Genomic DNA, 11988 nt, shown 5'->3' on the forward strand with positions numbered 1-11988 from the left:
TATTGTGTACACTGGAAATTGAGGGCCTTCACTTATGAAGGATAGTTTCCTAAACTACTAAGCTGATCAAAAGTTGTATTTTATGTTCCAGTGTTAAAAAATGCTAAAAGTGTAAAAGACGCTAGTTTTAAGCTTTAATTTTATTATCTTTTTTCTTTTGTCTGTTTTGTGAAGCCAGAAATCCCAATATCATCTCATATGCTGATAAAATTCTGATAATAAACCTGTCTAATCAACCAGTTTGAAAGAATAAAATATCTGAGCCAGGATAGGCTCACTTACAGGCTTATGGCAAAATTAGTATGCCACTACTATATCTTAGTTAATCTGTTGCCAGCTAATATTTTCAAAATAACTGACAAATTAATTTCTCTTGATGTTTGTCATGGACACCAGACAAAATTTGGATCCAGATCTGTATTTCAATCTTCTTATTCCATTTAAATTCCATTAAAACGACAGATTCGGAAGTCTTAGCTATTGTAAAAGTAATGAGGAATTACAAAATTAAATCCAGATTTAGTTTTGAGCATCACATTACTTTTGTAAAATTCAGGAATGTTCTGAAACAGGACATGTCCCTTCACTGATGGAAATTTTATTACATAAGCCAATCAATTATAGAATAGTTCAATAGGTATAGAAGCTAGACTTCCAGGTTTTTAAATTTCTATTTCAGAGTTTAAGTTTTAAATAGCTTTATAAAAAAAAAAAACTGTTTTCAGTTATCTGCCAGGACAATACGATAAATACTATATAGCGATAGGTTAGAGAGCAAAAATGATGATTTAAGGAGGATTTAATTTCTTTGCTTCCTGTAGGTCTTAAAGGCACTTATAGCTACTGTTGTTTAACTCAGATCTATAATTGTTTTTCTGCCCTTGTGAGCAATGCTAACCCAAATTACCTTCTCATGGGTTTACTTTTAACTTCAGTCCTCAAATTCATGAGTATACTTTGTGAAAAACTGGACTGTATAAATCAGTGATGGTTTTGCAGATGTGGAGAATACAGACTATTCACAGAGTAGGTAGGGAGGCTTTCTTGCCTAGTGCTTTCCTGCTGTATGGGAACCACTGGAAGCTGTGGTGTAGTGTGGAAAAGTGTAAACCCTCCCTATCTCATTGCAGCAGGAGTCAGAGCTATATAGAACTTGGCTGTCTGAGCAGATGGTAAGGCTTACCCTGCTTTCCCTTGTCTCTGCTTGGGGGAGAGTTGCAAAACCCACTGAGATGTCCTCATCATCCCCTGCAGTATCTGTGCTGCTAGACCAGGGCCAGTGAGCTAAAAACAGAGAAGAGAAAGATGCCAGCATTGACAGGGGGCAGGAGAGAAGAGCTGAGCATGATATATGCTTGTAGGAGGAATGAGTAAATCGATTAGAATAAATTGGGTAAGTTAAGGGATGAGCTGTATGTGAGGAGTAAGCAGGTGACTAGAAAGTCTGGATTTGAACAAATCTATGTCAAAAGACAGTATAAAATAAAAGTTCTGAGCATGTGGAATACACATTCAGAGGAAGTTAGATGAGTATTTGTGTAATATGAAATGTGTTTTATGCACATTTATGCATAATATATCCTTCAGGACCCAGACATAAAAGAAGAAAATAAAAATTAAAAAAAAATAAAATAAAAAGAGGCAGGTTAATATGTCATTTTAAGGAAGAATTGAATGGCCTGAGAATTATTTGAAACAGTGTTTACAGAGCTTACAGAAGTCAGTATTCGTTTTTTCACTGACTAAACTAAGCATCTTATTGGGCTGTTAACTCTCAGTGGTGGAGACTACAAGGTCATGAGATACAAGTTTGCATTTAAAAATATCTTTGCATTGTTCACTCCTATAATACTCTCTTAACTGAGGCAGTAACAATAATGGAAGGAAGCTGGTAAACTTTAAATAATGTTAGCATGGTTTTCATACTGCTGTTGCATACAGTTTGTGCAGCTGTCAAAAGCTGCAAGATTACAAATTTTGTTATTTATATTCAGTACATCGAGTTCAATAAAGAAACAAACATATAGAACAGACTGAAATAGTCAAAATGTTACACATTATTCTTTTTGACCTACTGTGTATTTTAACATGCCACTTAAAGAGTCTGCAGAACCCAAAGCTTTGAAGGCTGTTTTGTAAGGCACATTGTAAACAGGTTGATCTTTGATTTTTCAGGGGGCCTGTGGCTACATACTACTTGTTAAAATCTCAAGCAAATACATTCATCTGAGATTGTACAGTTTGATATATTTTGAAGCTTTAAAATGTTAGCTTAATGTGCCCTGATGAAAATTAAAAGCAGTAAACACATCTTTTGCAACTGCTTTCTACTGTACTGGGACTTTTCTGATTGAAATGATACTGGGGTCTGTCATGTAGTTCATGTCAGCATTCCTATTTGGTATCACTGAGAGAGTTAGCTAGTGTAAAGTGGCAAGATCAAATCTATAATGAGAAAACAAGTGGAAAAAAAAATCCATTCACTTCATTTTTGGATAACCACAAGGGAACTACTTCTGTCTGTGTTAACAGATCCTAGTGTCTGCACAAGTCAAACGGAAATGATTAGGTTACAAGGATGAAGCTGTTGCAAGAGCAAGACTTTGAGAAGTATTCTTTCAGAAGCCGCTGCTTAGAAGTGATGGCTTTTTAATCATATGAATATTTGTTGCAATACAGTGCTTGATTTTTTTTTGAAGCTGTATTTCTTACAAATGGAAAAACCATCAGGAAAGTCATATACTGCAGCATCTCTGTTAGTAGATGATATTCTGACACTACTGAAGTAAGAAATATATTGCATTCACTGACACAGAGATGCTACCTGGTATATTCAGTAGAAAGAATTATAGGAAGTAAGTTAGACATGTTTTTCTTTCTGACAGCAAATAATTCTCTGAGAAAATTCAACATTAGGAACTCTACATTTATCAGAAGTCTTAAAACAACAAAGCAGTAATTTTATATGTGTAAACAAAATGGAAAATACAATATTAATAAAGAACCATTTCAGTTTAAAATTTCTAAGAATGCATTATAAAAAGCAATATGAACTGAATGAGAATATGAATTATAATATCTATCATAATGTATTTTATTTTAAAAATAGTGATTAAAATCTAACAAAGTACATGAGTCTTAGCAAACATGGTCCATTATCTTTATAAAAAGTATGAACCAACTCTGACATACAGGTTTAGTGAAAGATGAAATGTACAGACAACCTTGATTTTTTTTTAGTTTAATTTGTCTGTGTCATGGATTTAGCTCATTACTTACAGTCTTCTTAAGCCACTACAATGAAAATAAGACCATCTGTGTTTTCTCTTCATCCTCCATAAAATATAATACATCCTACTTTGGGGTTTTCAGAGAATGTCTGTATAGCTCAAATATACATACCCAATAGCGTATGCACAGAATCAGATCAACAGAGAGGTTTATGGAAAAGGTGAGCAAAATAAGCCCTTCATGAGGTCTGATTCTGCAGCCACACCCTGCATGGAACTTGCCTTGAAGTCACACACGTTTTTATGAGATTTCTTGCCCTACTTTTGCAGACTCGAGTCTACAAGAACTCAAGTCTACAGAAGCATCCAAACTTGTATATGTTTGGATGAACTGAAACATTTAATTTCTTAAGGACACAAACTAGAGGAACAGGTTATTTCTGAATTATGTGAAGCTTAGATGTAGATTCAAATGTGACATTGAGTAAGTCATTTAGACTTCATCTATATAGATAAGAATGCCTACAATAGTGTCCTAAAGGCTACATTCCCTGATGATCTACACAGTCATAAATTTGGATTGCCCTTGAGGTGTCATAAAGACACACTGTTGGTAAACAGAAGGAAGTCTCCAGAAACACCCAGATCTACAGAATCCTCCAGTATGTGCTTACAGGCTTTCACAAAGGTGATCGGTGGTGTCCTGGCTGCCGGTATCACATATTCCACAGAGCAGCCTGGCAGAATACTCATTGTTGCACCATCTTGCCAAAACCCGGTGTGTTTTACTGTGTACAGTCTGGCAGTTACTGAAGCAACATTTGGAAACAATGTTGAAATCATCCAAAAGTCTAGCCAGAGCCCATAGAAACCATTATGTTTTGGGTTAAGCTTGCAATCGCACTCTGTTTTAGTTCAAAACCTGTAGAATGGAAAAAATATCACCTTCTTCCAGATTTCCGTCTGTCCTTTTTAGATTTTATATTTTCTTGGGCAGAGACTGTTTAACCGTGTATATAGTATAGTAGCTATGAAGATGTGGATTCGTGTTTGTCAAATGTGTTATCTAGTGTATTAAGTGCATAGTAGCTATGAAGATTTGGATTCTAATCTCAGTTAAAAAATATAAAGTACACATAACCGCAATGAAGATTAGTGATAAGCACATCACAGTAGATGTAGTAATCATAGCCTGATGATCACTCTCTTGAAGTTTGAGTTCAAACTTGGTATTTGATTGAATACACCGGAGACACAAAGCTTGAAAATACCTTAAAGCTTACTTTTAGTAAAATCACATTTTTACTACGTTAAATCTTGAAGACTTGAGATTGATCCTTGATCTTTCTCCATGCTTGTAGTTCTCTGAATGTTTCTGTTTTTATACCTAAGTGCAAAAACGGAGACAGGAGGAATATGATTAAGGATTTAACATAAACCTTTTGGATACTGTGTCATTAAAGGCAAAAAGTACTTCCCATGAATCATAACATTTAAGCTATTAAAAATGAATAAAAATACAGTAGAATTCACAGCTATACTTAACGTTGTTTTGAAGAAGAAAAATCCAGTAGTCAATAGAGATAATGCCATGGGAATTAAAAAGAGGCATTTTGCATAGTTAATCACAGCTGTTACTATACAAATTCTCATATCTAATTTACTGGATACGAAAATATATTATAATGATTAAATGCTAAAGGCTTTGTTGAAATAAAAATAGGGTCATCTTACAAGCTGATACTCTCCCGTCTCACAAATAAAAATGGCAGAGATTGAAGTGTAGAAAAACAACTCTTATTCAGAAGATTTAGTGGTTTTAAATGACAAAAATGCACATTTTCAAAACTGATGAAATGTATGAGACTCCATCAACATTACATTTCTCCAGGTTCCTTCCACTGATACTGTGATCTATCATGGCATTACTCCAGTCTTATTAGAGCTCAGCTCTGTTGAGATCTTGACCTGTTAACCATGACTAACTTCTGTCTCATGTTAATTTACTGCAGCCAAATCTTTCTAGTTTGCCAGTGTAATGATATTTAATTCATTACAGCCCACTGCTATACTATGGAGGTAGCAGTTCTACTCCTTACGTGTGTAGAACTTCATAGTCAGTCATATTTGTGTTGTATTCAGAGTTGAATTTCTGAGTGATCAACATTTCGAAAATCAGCTTCTAATTATCTATAAGTTGCTCTTACCAAAGTAGTGGCATGCAAACTTAGACATCTCTCACATGTTTTGATTTTTTTTAAATAAATTGCCATAAATCACTTTACCAATCTATCTGTGGGAATTTGGGAAGCTTAAGAGTGACTTTGGATGACAGCTTTTTATTAGAGGTAGAAAACCCAAAAAAAAGAGTTAAGGATGAAAAAGATTTAAAAAGCACACCTTCACATGAAAAGGATTGTAAGTAAAATGAGAGCATAAATGAACTTATTCTCCTTCCAGTACTTTAGTTGGAAGGGGCCTTGAGCACACCACATGCTTTTTCACTTTTAGAGGCCCTCTACGTAATACAAATTAAAACCAGGGCATGCTTTTTCTTAGAACCTGTGCCAGACATTTTATTTTCATAGCTATCAACTTCAAAATCATGCTTTCCTGTTACTGATGTTTTGATGGAGGTGGGAGAAAAGAGTGTGCAAGTGAATTCTGATTACTTGAATGAAAAGCATTAGTCATTTGGACCATTTTCTTTTTTGGCCTGCAGATTCCTGGCTGACCCTTTTACACAGAGGTGGGAGTGGGGAACTGCATCAGTCTAGACAGAAGAGGCCAACAACTAGCTGTCCACTCAGGTTTCAGATTAGAAATGGGTAGTGTTCAATTTCTCACAGATGTTTGGCAACCAGTTTGCTTTCACTTTAACAGCAAGCAAGATTTCTTCTGCCTGAACAGTGGAGTGACCAACAGATTCACATATATAGACTCATAGAATAATCCACTGCTAGAGCTCATCTGCTGAGGTTTAGGCGTATCAACTAGAAAGCAGTATTTTTTAAAAGTGTGATCATTAGGCTTTACACCTATAGTATCTATATGCACAGCCTACAAATAAAGGGATGTTTTAGTTTTCCCTATACCATTTAATTAAAAACTCTAACTTAAAAACATTCTTAATTTCTCTTTGGGCACTCAGAGCTTCACAGTTGTCAATTACTATGTCAAATTTGCCAGCTATGTTGGAACTTAAATTCAAAAGCACATTTCTTTTCCTCCTGTACTAAAGAAGAATCTAATCTTACAGGTGTGCGCTTAAAGGTTTTGGTTTAAGGCACAGGCAATGATGCAGGTTATCACCATCTTCTCCCAGATTATCAACCAAAAGAAAATTAATTTAAATACTGACTGAAGTGAAAAAGGACTGTAGAGTGATCAACAAAATGTGATGTAAAAATGATGATAGCAAGAGCAGTGCAATGGCAAATAGGATTGTGCAGAAAGAAAACATTGCAGATTAAGCCTAGGAGGAAGAAACTTTTCTGTCTATATAATTGCAGGCTGATACTGTTCTGGTACAGGCTGTCCCAATGGCTTTACTCAGTTGTTTATTTAACTTCAAAATATACCACAAGAGAATTGTGATGAGTTTATTACTTCCTATAAAGTGTGAAAATATGAACTGTGAAAGAACCAAACCATCAAAACGCCATTGTGGCCCTTTTTAACAGGGATCCCATTCTAAGAGAGGTATTGGGCAATGCAAACAGAAACATTACAATTGAGAAAGGAATCAGAAAATTTATGCTGAATGGGAGGAACAACTTTGTGACAGTGAGACTTATCCAATTGTGAAATGGTCTCCCAGAGGAAGTGCTGGAAACACAATCACTTGGAACATTTAGGAACGGATATATGAAGTCTACTGGAAATATAAGGAAGGGGTCGATCATGTCTTAGCAGAGTGAATAACTGCTTCTGTCTTTTAAATTGTTTTTTAGTACTGACTTTGTACAGCAGATATCATAGTAGGTTGGGTCTAGAGCTGGAGTTTCTAGATGCTATCACAATTCAAATAACATTAAAACAATACTGTCTCACTAACACTTGGAAATGAATACTAGTGTAAGACTCATGCAAAAAAAATACTGTTCACAGTCAGGTTATAGGATGAGAACAGTTCAAGTGCACAAAATCAAACAAATATCAGAGCCTAACATCTTTCTATCAGTTTGAAAATTTTTTGCATAATTACAGAAAAGATGAGAAATGCCTTCAAAGGAGAAGGGTAGCTATGTAACTTTAATGTTATTTTAAATTCTAAAGAATATTCTGAAAGAAAGAACAGAAATCTTTCAGTAAGATGTGGATGAGTGGATGCAGAGGACTGCCTGGAATTGGAAGAATACTTCACAAAGAAACTACATTTATAAAATCTACTTCTGCACTGTAATTTTCTGTCTCTGGTTTGTCAACAAAGGACTTGGGAACAAAAAGCTATCAGCTGACCTAGGTTTCTGGGAACCCCATTCAGAATATTCATTTGGAATGGCAAATACTTAAAAAAGTATTCAAATCACAGACCAAGAATTATTGTGCAGAAAATGTTTGTAAATTACTTTGCAGAATCATTGAGTTATTTAAGTCGAGGGAAATCACAACGTGCAGTTTTTCAAGCTGCTTACAGATGGAAATCATTTTATAAGCATTTATTTTCTGATTTGTACAGTTGTTCTGTTTTCCAACTTGTACATTTATGCTTCTGAAGCTGGGAATGCCATACATTCCTAGCCAACATGTGGCTGGAAAGACAACCTGTCCAGTTCATTTGGAACTATATGCGTCTTCTGTAGTTTTCAGTTCTACGTACAGCTTTCAGAAATGAGGAGAATGGTAAGAGTACACAGTTACATTCTGGAAAAGAACTGAACTATCAAGAAGTCTTTAGCAAAGAGGCAAATGACAAGGTTCTCTGGGAGCTGTTTATAATATGAGATATGCTGTCTGAGGTAAGGCATATCATGAGTTTCATGAAAAAAACAAACACGAGGAATGAGGATCTATTTTGAGGAAAGAAAACGCTGTTCAGAAAATGAAAATCAACTTGCTTTTGAGCTAAATTTCTTTAGCTTCTTAACTTCCATTAGGAGTCTGCTCCCATTCCTATACAGTACAGTATCAGAATTCTTGTTGACTTTGAAAGAGCAGAGTCAGTCTCTAATGCTTCGTTTAATGAATACGGCAGAATTTATACGTTAAGCAGCAGTATCAAGTCAATTTTCTATAAGTTTTGAAAAGTATATTGTTGGAAGTATATAAATTCGCATTTGTCAGCTGCTATCTGCATTCTTTTTCCACTATCTTGGCACAGCTGTGACTCATATGAAGATTGTTTCTGATGCCTAGTATCAATGCTTTTCAAGAAGCATGTATGTTCACTGATAGATAAGCAGATAAACTATAGAGTTGGAGGCAGCAGAGAATGCTACATTATCTTTCTCAGAAGTGCTGACTGTTGGGATTCTGCATAGTTTTAGAACTGTTGTGGAAATGTAACATACACTGACAACTTTGTAACACAGAGGAGAAAAGCAAATAGTCTCCTAATGCTCTGCTTCTAAGATCAAAAATGAATTTCAGACATACCTTGATGTTCATTCATCTTCTGTAATCTATGTATTTGCCAGATGATATCTTATATTTCTGTTGCCAAATGTAGAAGCAAGGGCAAAGAACTTTCTAGATAAAATTGTAAAGTCTAAACAACTAGAAGCCCACTGAAGTGTTTAGTTTAGTTTTGGTTAGTTAGACATGGAAATCTGTTGCTTTCTTTAAACTTTCCAATTCTGATAGAAAAATGACAAGCTATCTGTAAATATCAGAGCATAACAATTATCCTAATAAATTTATACTTTTTCTATAAATTTCTAAAAACTAGTTCCAAAGAAAATGATCCTACTATCTAGAAAATTATATAGATTTTTTAGACTAATACTGTTCCTAGAGAACATTGTTCTGTTCCTGTAGAATCTGTGTGTTTTTATCCCTACAACATTTTGTTCGTCTTTTCTACAAAGGTCCAGCTTCAGTGAAAAAAAAAAATTGTCACTGTCCACAAGAGAAGCAAATTTTAGAGGCAAATATTGTATTTTATATTCTCTTCTTATTATTCCTAATGGTCCAATTTGGAGAAATTTCTCTATTCCATTTGAAAGTTATAGATCTCTTCCTTTGTAGTAAAAATTAGATGATTGCCATTGCTTTTTACTGAACTTTCTCCCTTCTGGAACACTAAGGTGGAGAGGTCAGAAGAGTTTTTTTAAAGCCATTGGGAGATCCAGACAGGATTGGAAATACAAAGTTCCTGGCTCTTGCAACTGTACTCAGGCCACTAGACCACATATTTCTATGTCATGGAAAATTAAAAGTGATTACTTTGCAACATTTCTTAATATGTTGTTTCTCTCACCCCAATTATATTGCTTTTACTGTGGTAAAGGTATAAATTTCAGATTTTAAAGTAAAAACTCAGCTTTAAATGTATTTGAAAATTAAAATCTTTTGAAGAATGATACTCTTAATACCTCAAATATTCAAATTCCTGCCAGGTCAATCAGCAGTTTAGCGTGGGATGACATTGTTTTCTTCTGGCAGTAAGTAGCCCACATTATGACCTCACCTCTTAAATTTCCTCAAGAGGTTGGTTTTCAGTAGAAGCGCAATTTTTCCAGGCCATATTCAACTTAACCAAATCATAATTTAGGAATTTAATTTGTTCCATATCCTTGCAATTGCTGTACTCAGCATTTAAATGGATGGCACTTTAGTTTTTGAAGCTTGGAAGCATAGAATTTGTTGGTTTAGGCTTTTACAGAATTTGAGAATTTAAAGGAACAAATAATGAAAAAGTACTTAATAGGTATATAGTGGCCACATTTTTGTTGCAAAGTAGCCTAATTCATTTCTTATAAAGGCCAGTTATCATGCAGATACTGTCCTTAAGAAAAAGCATAAAAAGAATTTCTTGTGTAATAAGACATAGGCATAGACAGCATATGCTACCTTTCCCACAATAGTTTACAGGCCTTGCAGATGGAAGAATCCGGATTATTTCATCCTGCAGGGAGTGCATAGCAGGCTGCACAAAGTAGCTGCAAAATTGGGCACATCTGTCTTGGTGTGGATAGCCAGAACCGCCTAATGGTTGCAGAACCAACTGATGCTGCTACAGCTGAAGCTGAGAGATCCAAGCAAGGGAGAGAAGTAGTGTAAAAGCCCCGATGTATCATTCCACACTGATGTCTTCTGATGAAATCATGGACTGTGTCATGCTATTTTGAAGAAAAATCTTATCACCTCTCAGTGAAATGTATCCATTTCTGGACTGGAAATATAAAATTTAGATTCCATTAAGCACTGCAGAAAGTGTTTTTTTAGACAAGGAAATGAGAATGCTACATCAAAACAAAACTGATGAAAATTCTATGAGAAGACTAACCCACAAATTAAATATGACTCACACTGACACAAAAATGCTATGGAAACTTTATTTATACCAACTGATGGGAGTCCTTTTTAGTTAAAGCAATATATATAGCATTTCAAGACTGGTTCTTTCCTTCAGGTCCAGGAGGATGTGATATTGTTTATCTTGTAAGAACAGCTACTGCCTTCATGCTTGTGTTCAGGAAATAGATAACTTTAATGATTTACGCCTTTTAACATTTATACACAAGAGCTGTATCAAGCTCCCTAGATCTGCACTCACTTGCATGTTGGCCAAAGTCCAATATTGGATGCAGGAGCATGTAGGATAAATACTGAAGATTACTGAAATACTGAAGTCCAAAATTGTTCTTCCTGCTATGGGGATGAAGCTGGAAGGGAAAGATCTTCCCCACAGAACAAGTGCAGAATAACTTTTGGCTGCAGCCCTGGTAATTCTTGTTCATGGGAGAGGTACATTGCAGGATTAAATGAGGTCATGTTTTCATCTCCCTCGCACCTACTTCACTGTGGCATGCAAAGAACTGATAAGAATAGAGCTCTATATAAAAAGTGTGTAATGGATGGGGGGAGAGAAGAGTGAAACAGTAACTGAAAGCAGGAGGAGAGTTTGGGACCATTGCTGCTTCCCTTGTGAAGAGAGTTTACAGTAGTTCATAATCAGGCAGTTCTTTGAGGAAGAGATTTGCTTCATAGTACTCATGTGATCTTACTTACAGCCATTGCTTATTGGAGGTGCAATGGCTGAGACCCTGAATAGCTCAAATCTAAACCTGTCTCTTAGTTTATTTTTCTATCACATTAATCTTCTAGCTACATTTTATGAATGAAGCTAGTTGCCTCCCACTCTTTGCTGCTAAGCAGGACGGGAGAGCAAATGTATTACTTTTCAAAGTGGGATGGCAAAAGTCCAAATATATCTAAGAGAGGAAGGAAGCAATCTTATCAGCTTTTCTGGCCCATTGATAAAACCATAGAAGGAAATCATTCAACTTTAAATGAGGAAAAGGAAGTCTTAGATAAAATATAAAAATCGCCTTGGGAATTTTCATATCACGTCAGTGAAAATGACACATACAAATAACAAAGCATTTCAGTCTATATAAAGTGATCTAATTGTGCTATCAAAGCAGAACTATTTACAGTTTTTGACAAGCTCCTGTACAGTGGATCAGCTGACATCTTTTCTAGCCTGTCTGCTCAGTCATATACCTTTTATCTGAGCTCTCCTTTATAGAAACAAACAGCAGCAGCCATGCTGAAACCTGATTTCAACTCCATTCTTGTCATAGAATCTAGT

This window comes from Rhea pennata, chromosome 11 (genome assembly GCF_028389875.1).
Source record: "Rhea pennata isolate bPtePen1 chromosome 11, bPtePen1.pri, whole genome shotgun sequence".
In the NCBI taxonomy this organism is placed as follows: Eukaryota; Metazoa; Chordata; class Aves; order Rheiformes; family Rheidae; genus Rhea; species Rhea pennata.